This window comes from Callospermophilus lateralis, chromosome X (genome assembly GCF_048772815.1).
Source record: "Callospermophilus lateralis isolate mCalLat2 chromosome X, mCalLat2.hap1, whole genome shotgun sequence".
NCBI classification, from domain to species: Eukaryota; Metazoa; Chordata; class Mammalia; order Rodentia; family Sciuridae; genus Callospermophilus; species Callospermophilus lateralis.
Window position 1 is genome coordinate 40,351,194 of NC_135325.1, and position 11,709 is coordinate 40,362,902.

Below are 11,709 nucleotides of genomic sequence, written 5' to 3' on the forward strand. Positions count from 1 at the left end.
TAGATATATAGACAAGTGGAATAGAATAGAGGACCCTGGCATAAACCCACATATCTACATCCACATGATTTTGGAAAAGGGGGCCAACACATATTTATCTTGGAGAAAAGACAGCCTTTTAAATAATGCTGCTGGTAAAACTGGACTTCCACTCAGAGAAGATTGAAACTAGGTCCCTACCTCTTACCCTGTACAGAAATATATTCAAAATATATTAAATACCTAAATGTAAGTCCTGAAATTTTGTAACTACTAGAGCAAACATTAGAGAAACACTTCAAGATATAGATATAGGCAATGATTTACTCAATAGAAATCTAATGGCTCAGGAAATGATAGCAATATAATTGAAAAATGGGACTATGTCAAATTAAAAAGTGTCTTTGCAGCAAAAGGAAAAATCAATGGATTGAAGAGACAGTCTACAGTTGAGAGAAAACATCTGCTAGCAATTCATCTGACAAAGGATTAATATTCAGAACACATAAAGACTCAAAATTTAATGCTTTAAGAACAAGGAAAGTTGAGGCTGGGATTGTGGCTCAGTGGTAGAGTGCTTGCCTAGCACATGTGAGGCACTGGGTTCGATCCTCAGCACCACATAAAAATAAATAAATAAATAAAGGCATTGTGTCCATTTGCAACTAAAAAAAAGGACAAGGAAAGCAATAAAAAATGGGAAATGATCTGAACAAATATTTCTCAAAAAAAGTCAAATGGCCAGTAAATAAATGAAAAAAATGCCCAATATGTTTAGGCATCAGGGAAATGGAAATCAAAACTACATTGAAACTCCATCTCACTCCATTCAAAATTGCTATCAACAAGAAAACAAAAAATAACAAATGATGGTGAGGATGTGGGGAAAAATTAACACTTATATATTGTTGATTGAAATGTAAATTACTATAGCCAGTATGGAAAACAGTGCAGAGATTCCTAACAAACAACAAAACCTATCGTATGTTCAACTATACCATTCCTGGTATATATTCAAAGCAATTAAAGCCAGAATACAAATAGATTTACCTGCCTAACAGTGTTTATCATGGTACAATTCACAATAGCCAGGTTATACAATCAGACTAGGTGCGCCCATCAGACTAGGATGCATGAATAAAGAAAATATGGTATATATACACAATGGAGTATGTTCACCTAATAGGTTGTTGATGGTAGAGATTCAGTAAAAGAATGTAAAAGTGCCTGACTCAGTATACAGCATATAGTATATGTTTAGCAAATATTTTACTTTCTCTTCTATCAAGCATAGCAGAAACTTGTAGTTACTTAGGTATTAAAAAGCCAGATGGAAATATATAATACTTTTCATAAATTTTAAGTGATCTGGTATGTAAAAAATTATCTTTGGCCTCATTCATGAATGCTTTATTATTATTTTTTCCCTTTATTTGTACTTTTCCTTCAATTTAGAGATAGATCTCATTCTAGAAGCTATATCTCCACCTGGTGGCCCACATAGGCAACGGCCGGTATTTTACTTTTATCCTGATTATAAAAAACTTGGAAAACAGAAAAAAGTGTAAGGAGCTTTTTTTTTTTTTTTTTTTTTTTTTAAAAAAAAAAAAAGAGAGAGAGAGAGAGAAAGAATCTTTTTGGTAGATGGACACAACACAATGCGCACTCTACCACTGAGCCACAATCCCAGCCCAGGAGTTTTTAAAAAATAATAAATAATCTTACCATACAGAGGGAATTAATAAAAAGTATTGAACTTTTTTTCCTTATATTTTCTATATTTTTTTACATTGGAGAACTGAACTCAGACTAGATACATACTTTTGTAACTGGACTCGGTTTATTATATCTGCAAAGATTGATGTAATGAAAACAACATTTTAAGCATCATTTAAAAATCTGAATAATATTTCAATCTTTGTTAAATTGACTTCTCAAATTTTTACCATACTCTCTATATCATCTTTGTCCATATTTCACCTACTCTTTGAATTTGAATTTTGGAAGAGATATGAGTCAAAGTGAGTTTGTTTTTAAACAGAATTGACGTTTTTATTGATTTTTCAATAATGCATGTGCATTATAAACCTTTTAAAAATATTACATCTGAGCCAGGTGTAGTGGTGCACACCTGTAATCCTTAATGAGGCGCCAAGGAACTCGGGGAGACTCTGTCTCTAAATTTAAAATATATATATATTTGAAAAATGAAAAAGTAGATGGGCATCATCATGTTAAGAACAACTTGGCCAGTGGCTTGGGAGGCTGAGGCAAGAAGATACAAGTTCAAGGCCAGCCTCAGTAACTTCGTGAGGCCATAAGCAACTTACTGATATCCTGTCTCAAATATACACACACACACACACACACACACACACACACACACATATATATGTATGTGTGTTTGTGTATGTATACACACACACACACACAGACACACACACAGACACACACACACACATATATGCTGGGCACAATGACTCACCTGTAATTCCAGAGGCTCAGGAGACTGAGGCAGGAGGATCACAAATTCAAAGCCAGCTTCAGCAACTTATCAAGACTCTATCTTCAAAAAAAAGAAAAAAAAAATTATAAAAAAAGACTTGGATGTGGGCTGGGGTTGTGCCTCAGTGGTAGAGTGCTTTCCTAGCAAGCATGAGGCACTAGATTCAATTCCCTAGCACCATACACACAAAAACTAAATAAACAAAATAAAGGTACTGTGTCTATCTACAACTAAAAATATTTTTTTAAAAAAAAGTTCTTGGGATGTAGCTCAGTAGTTGAATACCTCTGGGTTCAATTTCTGGTACCAAAAGAAAGAAAAAGCAGCATAACCCCACCAAATATAATTGTTGATAAATTTTGATGTTTTCCTTTTAAGTTTTTTAAAATATTTTTTAGTTGTAGATGAACACAATATCTTTATTTTATTTATTTATTTTTATGTGGTGCTGAGGATTGAACCCAGAGCTTCATGCATGGGAGGCAAGTGCTCTATCACTTAGCCACAACCCCTGCCCCCTTTTATTTTTTTAAAAAAGTTTTAATTGTTTACAATATAATGATCCAGATGCTTTCCAAAAGTCTTCCCCAAACCTATCATCACCTGCAAATTGTGGACAAAATGCAAATGTCTCCTTCAAAGCATAGCTGAAATTGCAATAATTTCTTCCGAGAGAAATCCATAGTAAATGAAAAGCGAACAGCTGAAAATGAAGTTATTAAGAAGTGTTGAAGTTACAGGACTCTCTGAGGGCATCTGCTAATATCAGGGACCAAAAGTATGTTTGTAAATGGTCCTGTGAGTAATAAGAATCCATTAAAAATGTCAGAGTAGAACGACACAAGTTGAGTTGTGTTTAGGAATGACTTATTTGGGGGAAAAAACTAGATGTAGGAAACTTGGTAAAAAATTGTCATGCCTGTCGTGAAAAGACTTGGAAAAAATATAGGCTGGAAATCTGTTGGGTAAGTAATCAGTGTCAGTGTATGATCAAGGATATGGCTTTATTCAAGATTTGGAAAATGAAAAAATAGATGGGCATCATAGTCATGTTAAGAATAACCTGGCCAGTGGCTTGGGAGGCTGAGGCAGGAGGGTGGATTTTCAACACCTGCGTCAGCAACTTAGTGAGGCCATAAGCAACTTAATGAGATTCTGTCGTAAAATAAAAAATAAAAGTGGGATGAGGACATGGCCCAGTGTTAAGTGCCCCTGGGTTGAATCCCTGGTACCAAACAACAACAACAACAACAACTTGGGTTGTCTACTAAAGCTCCACAAATATTGGCCCTGAGGCAAGGCTGATAGGAAATCCAATCAGTAGCAAGGTATCAAAGATGAGAACAGGAGTTCATGTAATGGTTGTTGCCTCTGAGAAATTTTACCAGTTATTTATTAATTTTTTTTTTGTATCAGGGTTTGAACCCAGGAGACATAACCACTGAGCCACATTCCCATCCATTTTTTATATTTTATTTACTCAGGGTTTCACTAAGTTGCTGAGGCTGACTTTGAACTCATGATCCTCCTTCCTCAGCCTCTTGAGCCACTGGGATTATAGGCATGTGCCATTGCGCCTGCCTTTACCAGTTATTTTAACTGGCATTTCTATTAAAGCAATCCAGGTGCAATACGTATTTGGAAAAGAAAATCTAATGCTTCCTGGCCCTTTAATCTTGGCTTCTAGCTCTTCAGTGAGGGTGAAGTCTCAGGATGATTTTATTTCTCATGTCAATAGACAATTGCAGGATCATTCCATCAGTTTTATTGATAGATCTAAATTCCAGCTATGTTATAACCCCAGATATCTTAGATAGCATGAGTGGTAAATAATATGTGTAAGATATTTGGCTATTATGGAAGCACCAAAAAGGAAGCACTTGGGGCTGGGGTTGTGGCTCAGTGGTAGAGTGCTCACCTAGCATGAATGAGGCACTGGGTTCGATCCTCAGCACCACATAAATGTAAAATAAAGATATTGTGTCCACCTATAACTAAAAAATAAATATTAAAAAAAACACTTAAGATTTAGAAATAAAGGAAGGCCTCATGAAAGATTAGGCAGTAAAGTGTAAGTATAGCTATTCCTGTCCTCTTTTGGTTTTAATTTGCATGGAATATTTTTTCAATCCCTTTGCTTTCAATATATTAGTGTCCTTATTAGTGAAGTAAGTCTCTTCTGGTACTAGATAGTTGAGTATTATTTTTAATCAATTTAATCATTTTTTTGTCATTTAGTTGAACAATTTGGTCCACTTAAACTTCAGGTAATTATTGATAAGTGTGGACTTTCTATTGCTCTTTTGTTAAATATTTTCTAGTTGTTTTGTAATTCTTTTGTTCCTGCCTCTCGTCATCTTTTTTTCTCGTGTATTTTTCTTAGATTTTTTTATTTGTTTCTTTTAGTTATACATGACAGTAGAATGTATTTTGACATATTATACATACATGGAATGTAACTTCCCATTCTTGTGGTTATACATGGTGTGGAGTTACACTGGTTGTGTATTCATATATGAACATAGGAAAGTTATGTCCAATTCATTCTACTATCTTTCCTATTCCTATCCACCCCTTTCCTTCCTTTCCTTTGTCTAATCCAATGGACTTCTATTTTCCCCCCTCACCATTGTGTGTTAGCATCTTCATATCAGAGAGAACTTTTGGTCTTTGTTTTTTTGGGATTTGCTTAATTTCACTTAGTATGATAGTCTCCAGTTCCATCCATTTATTGGCAAATACCATAATTTAATTCTTCTTTGTGGCTCAGCAATATTCCATTGTGTATATATACCACATTCTCTTTATTCATTCATCTGTTATAGGGCACTCAGGTTGGTTCCAGAGTTTAGCTATTGTGAACTGAGCTGTTATAAATATTGATGTGGCAGTGTCACTATAGTATGCTGATTTTAAGTACTTTGGGTATAGACCAAGGAGTGTATAACTGGGTCAAATGGTGGTTCCACTCCAAGTTTATGGAGAAACCTCCATACTGCTCCATACTGCTTTCCAGAGTGGCTGGACCAATTTGCAGTTCCACCAGCAATCTATGAGTGCACCTTTTTCCCCACATCCTCACCAACATGCATTGTTACTTATATTCTTGTTAATTGCCATTCTGACTGGAATGAGATGGAATCTCAGTATAGTTTTAATTTGCATTTCTCTAATTGCTTGAGATGTTGAACATTTTTCCATATATTCTTCTGTGAAGTGTCTATTCAGTTCCTTTGCCCTTTTACTGATTGGGTTATTTGTTTTTTGATGTTATTATTATTATTATTTTTGTTCCAGGGAGTGAATCCAGGGGTGATTAACCACTGAGCCACATCCCCAGCCCTTTCTTGTATTTTATTTAGAGACAGGGTCTCACTGAGTTACTTAGGGCCTCACTAAATTTCTGAGGCTGACTTTCAACTTATGATTCTCCTGTCTCAGCCTCCCAAGGGGCAGGGATTACAGACCTGTGCCACCGCTCCCGCCTGGCGTTAAATTTTTTGAGTTCTTTACATATTATGGAGATTAATGCTCTATCTGAGGTGCAGGTGGCAAAGATTTTCTCCTGTTCTGCAGGCTGCCTCTTCACATTCTTGATTGTTTCCTTTGCTGTGAAGAAGCTTTTTAGTTTGATAGTATCCAATTTATTGATTCTTGGTTTTACTTCTTGTGCTTTAGGAGTCTTGTTGAGAAATTCGGTTCCTAAGCTGACATGATAGAGATTTGGGCCTAAGTTTTCTTCTATTAGGCACAGAGACTCTGATTTAACGCCTAGGTCCTTGATCCACCTCCAGTTGAGTTTTGTGCAGGGTGAGGAGTAGGGGTTCAAATTCATTCTACCACATATGGATTTCCAACTTCCCCAGCACCATTTATTGAAGATGCTATCTTTTCTCTATTGTATGTTAATGGCACCTTCCTTTAGCATGAGATAACTGTATTTACATGGACTTGTCGCTGTGTCTTCTCTTCTGTACCATTGGTCTTCATGTCTGACCTCAACAATGATTAATCCATTTGATGGATTAATAATTTGAAAGAACCTACTGGAATGTGATGAAAACCATAGGTTGGTGGGGCATGACCTGGGGCCGGTTGCCCTTTGTGTTTCTGGGCTGCCTGAGCTGAACAGTTTTTCTCCACCATACCCTTCTACCATGTTTCTGCCTTGGAGCTAGCTTACCATGAACTGAACCTCTAAAACTGTGAGCCAAAATAAATCTTTCCTCTTGTAAGTTATTCTTATCAAGTATTTTGGTCATAATGACAAAAAATAACCAACACAGTGAGATTCCTCTATTTGTAGCCCTTAGGTTCTCTGGTCTCTAGGGATTCTTTGATCTGCAGGACTAAAGAAGGATATGCTTGTCTTGTCTAATAATTTCAGGGTGAAGGGAGTCTCAGGACACAGGGCTGTCTTTTGTTGCTAGGTTGGGGGTCAGGAAATGTTGAGCCTGGATCACATTTTTCTCTTTTGGGAGGAACACAGATACCCAGATAGTATAATGTTCTTTCAGTCCTGAAAAGAAAAGAAAATCTCACCCTCCCAGTACCTTCTTACCATGGAGTTTTCCTTTGATTGTTTCTTGCATTATTTCAAAGTTTTATATTTGCATTTAGTGGACCTGAGTAGGGAGAAATGGATCTATGTGATCTGGTCCAGACTAGCAGTTTCCCTGGTATTTAATTTTTAGCAGAATATACATGAAGAGACTTCATGATTTAGAAAGAAATATTGGATTTCTAATGGTGAGAGTTCCAGATACTGGTAGCCACTTTGCAGCTGGGAGTTCTGGAAATATTGTTCTCTCCCATGAATAATAGGCTTCTTTTACCACATGGCAGAGAGAAGAGCAATACTATATAAACTTGGACTCAATGGTTCTTAAAATGAAGGAGAGCAAGGGGGAAGATATTGACTATTTTCCCCATAAATGATTTTTAATGAAATAATAATTAATATAGTTGAATACAATTTGTAATATAGGCCTATTAGTGAAAATAATTAAAATTTTAAAGATAATATTTCATTTTGAGTTCAGTTAGTGTATTCTATTATAAAAAATCAATTGAAAATGTTTATCTGTTAATGCCAATTTATAATGAAATTTTATTGTTTGAAATATCTTTTCACACAGGTGATATCAATCCATATGTATATGATTTTTGTAGTCCATTTTGTAAAAACTTGAGGTAAAATATACACAACAAAAAATTTAACATTTTAACCATTTCCAGACTGCAATCAAGTACATTCATAATTTAGTGTCAACAAAAACACTATCCACTTCCAGAATATTTTCATTTTCCCAAACAGAAGTTTTTTACCCATTAAACAATAACTCCTATTCCTCCCCTTACTTAAGCCCCTGATAACTTTTATTATATGGTTTCCATGAATTTGCCTATTCTAAGTTACTCACATAAGTCAAATAATAAACATATGTCCTTTTGTGCCTTTTAAAGTTTCATCCATCTAATAGCGTGTATTAGAACTTTATCTTTTTAAGGCAGAATAATATTCCATTATAAAATTTCTTTCTGTTTCCTTATTTCATTTCCATATTTCTTTACCATTTCCATTGATCTGTCAGTGGACGATAGGGTGTTTCAGTATTTTCAAAAATTTGTATTTTTATTGGATATATTTCAGGTGAATAATATATATGTACATGTAAATATATATGTATATATATGTATATACATACTTTGATATACATACACCTGATTAAATGATTAGCACAACCAGTTCAATTAATATATCCTATCTCATTTAGTTATCTTTCTTTTGTTGTTGTTGTAGTTATAAAAGTACCTAAAATTTACTCTTAGAAAATTTCTGTTATACAATCACAAATTAGTAACCATGGTCTTCATGCTATATTTTAGCTCTCTCGACTAATTGGTCCTATATAATTTCAACTTTTTACACTTTGATCTATATCTTCCCATTCATTCCCCCAATTTCTGACAATAATCATTCTACTCTGTTTCTATATGTTCAATCTTTTTATAGATGATACATATAAGAGGGACCATGAATATTGTTCTTTGTGTGTCTGGCTTATTTTACCTAGTACTACATTTAACCAAAAGCATTTGCACAACAAAGGAAACTATTAACATGAAATGAAAAGGGAGGCTACATATCAGCCATAAGGGGTTAATATTCAAATTTATAAGAAACAGCTACAGCTCACTAGCTCTAAAATGACTGAAATATGGAGAAAGGAACAGAGTGGGACATTTATGCAAATAAGCCATACAAATAACCAACAGATATATAAAAAGGTACTCAACATTAATCATCAGGGAAATGCAAATCAAAACCTCAATGAGATATCACTACACTCCAGTAAGAATGGCTATTATATATATATAAAGAAAGATAACTTCTGGAGAAGATGTGGAGAAAAGGGAAACATAACACTTTTTAGAAATGTAAATTGGTATAGCCATTAGGCTTAACAGTATGGAGTTTCTAAAAATATAGAACTACCATGTTATCAATATTGACTATTGTGAATAATGTTGTTATGATTTTAATTCTTTTGAGTATATACCTAGTGTTAGAATTTCTAGATCACATAGTAATTCTCTAACTTTTTGAGGAATCATATGCTGCTTTCCATTTTACATTCCCACCATTAATGTATGAGGGTTATGATATTTCCACATCCTCATCAACACTTATTTAAAACTATGCCAGCATAGTTGATATAAAGTGGTATTTTGCTGTGGTTTTCATTTGCATGAAATTACAAGGTTGTGTGTCTTTTTTTAAGTTGTAGGATCCAATACCTTTATTTATTTATGTGTTGCTGAGGATCGAACCCAGTGCTCCATGCATACAAGGCAAGCACACTGCTGCTGAGCCACAGCCCCCAGCCCCAGTTATGTGCAAATTGGTCATTTGTCTTCCTTCTTTGCAGAAGCAACTATTCAAACCTTTGGCCACTTTTTTTTTTATTATTATTATTGGATTGCTCATTGTTGTTGTGTTTTAGGAGCTTTTACACATTCTAGACATTAATCCCCTATTAAACATATGATTTGAAAATAATTTGTCCTGTTATGTGAGTCATCTTTTCACTTTTGTAATAGTGTCCTTCAACAAGTACAAAATTTTTGGCTTCTTTTTAATCTATTTTTCATGGTGTTGGAATTGAACCCAGGCCCTTGAGTATTCTAGGCAAGTGCTCTACCACTGAGCCACAAACTTAGCCCCAAGTTTTAAGTTTTGATGAAGTCCAACCTACCTATTAATTCTTTTATTGCCTACATATTTGGTGTAATACCAAGAAACTCTGAAATTCAATCTCATGAGGCTTTTTTTAATCATGTTTACTTGCAAAATTTTTATAGTTTCAGATCTTAGATTTAGATATTTGATCCATTTTGAGTTAATTTTTACATATGCTGTAAGGCAAGGTCCAATTTCATTCTTTTGCCTGTGAATATTCAGCTTTCTTCACATCATTTGTTGGAAGATAGTTCTTCTCAAATTATTTACTTTCAAAATTTGCATTAAAATGAGTTTAATTTTCATCATGTTGACGGCTACTTTAAAATATTTATAAAAGCACTTTGTATATTAAAGGCATTGACTGTTGCATGGCTGTAAACAATTTCACAGTTTATCTTTGCCTTTTACCTTCACTTATCACATGTTGTAGAATGTTTAAATTTTTATCTGTTAGTGAATCTATCTTTGTAGGTTTTGCCAGTAAGCTCATGTTTTAAAATGGTTTTCCCATTCCAAGATTTTTTGGGAAAAAAAGTATTCTCCTCTGATCCTTTATGTTTATTTTTAAACATTGTTAGTGGGCCTCAGGTATACAGAATTGAATTAAAGATAATCCTTTGTTCTTAACACACTACCATTATTGGTTAATTTATGTCATTTCTTTATTTAATAATATAACAAATATTTGTGAACCCACCACCCAACCCAAAAGTTACTACATTAACCAATAACTCATATCTACTTATGCCTATCTTTTCTATCCTATTTCCCTGGCTTTGTTCCAGAAGTAACCCAAACATTTTGTCATTCTTTTCTTTTAGAATGTTTTATTTTGAACTCCAGTCAGAGAACACATGAAATGTAGCCTTTAAATCACCTCTTCAAAAGCCCCCTGTTCCTGCTGATGGACAGAATCATAGCCTTTGGTACAGGAGTTCCTTGTGTTTCACCTTTGCTAGCAAAGCAATACACCTTTCTCCTTGTTCTAAAAAAAAGAGTTTTATTTTATTTGTGTGAATAAATAAGCAATATAATATTTAGTTCTGCTTGGTTTTGAACTTTATTCACTGTTACTAAACAATGTATTGTCTTCTGGAACTTTCTTTGTTCATTCAACTTTATGTTATTGAGAACTGTCCATTGTCCAGTAAAGAAAGGGTACCAGAAGAAGGGAGAAGGGGAGGGAATGTGGTGGTAATGGGGAATGAAATTGACCAACATATGTTATACGTGTGTATGAATATGTAACAAATCCTACTATTAGGTATAATTATAATGCACCAACAAAATAAGTAAATAAGTAAACAAAAATAACTCTCCATTGTGTTGCATGAAGTATAGTTAATTTTCATTTCAATAATTAATATTAGCAAGCAGATGAACAGTGAGCACAGAAGTACTTCAGGTGAAGAGGAAAGTAGAATAATGGTCATTAGAAACATGAAAGGGTAGTGGGGAGAGGAGGAAATAGTAGGTAATGTGTACCAAAATATAGTAAGATAGGAGGAATTAGTTCTGGCATCCTCTAACACAATAGGAAAACTATAATCTACAACAATTTATGATAGATTTCAAGCAACTAGAAAAGAATCCAAAGGTTTCCAACACATATAAATTATAAATGTTTGAGGATATAAAACTCTGATTACTTTGATTTGGTCATTACATGCTATTTACATGTATTGAATTATCACACTATACCCCATAAATACATACAAATATTATGAGTCAAATTAAAAAGAAAAACAGAGTATAGCAGGTGAAAGAATAGCATGCATGATAGCCCTAGGATGGGAAAAAGCATGACAAACTTGAGCAACTTTAGAAAAGAGAGACCAGTGACTGATATACTGAGGTCTGTGGGAGGAGTAATAGGAGATGAGTTGGGCCAGCAGCTAAGGGGGAGACCATGCAGGGCCTTGTAGGCCATGGTAAAGATCTAAGCTTTCATCATAAATGCAATGGAAGTCGTTAGAGT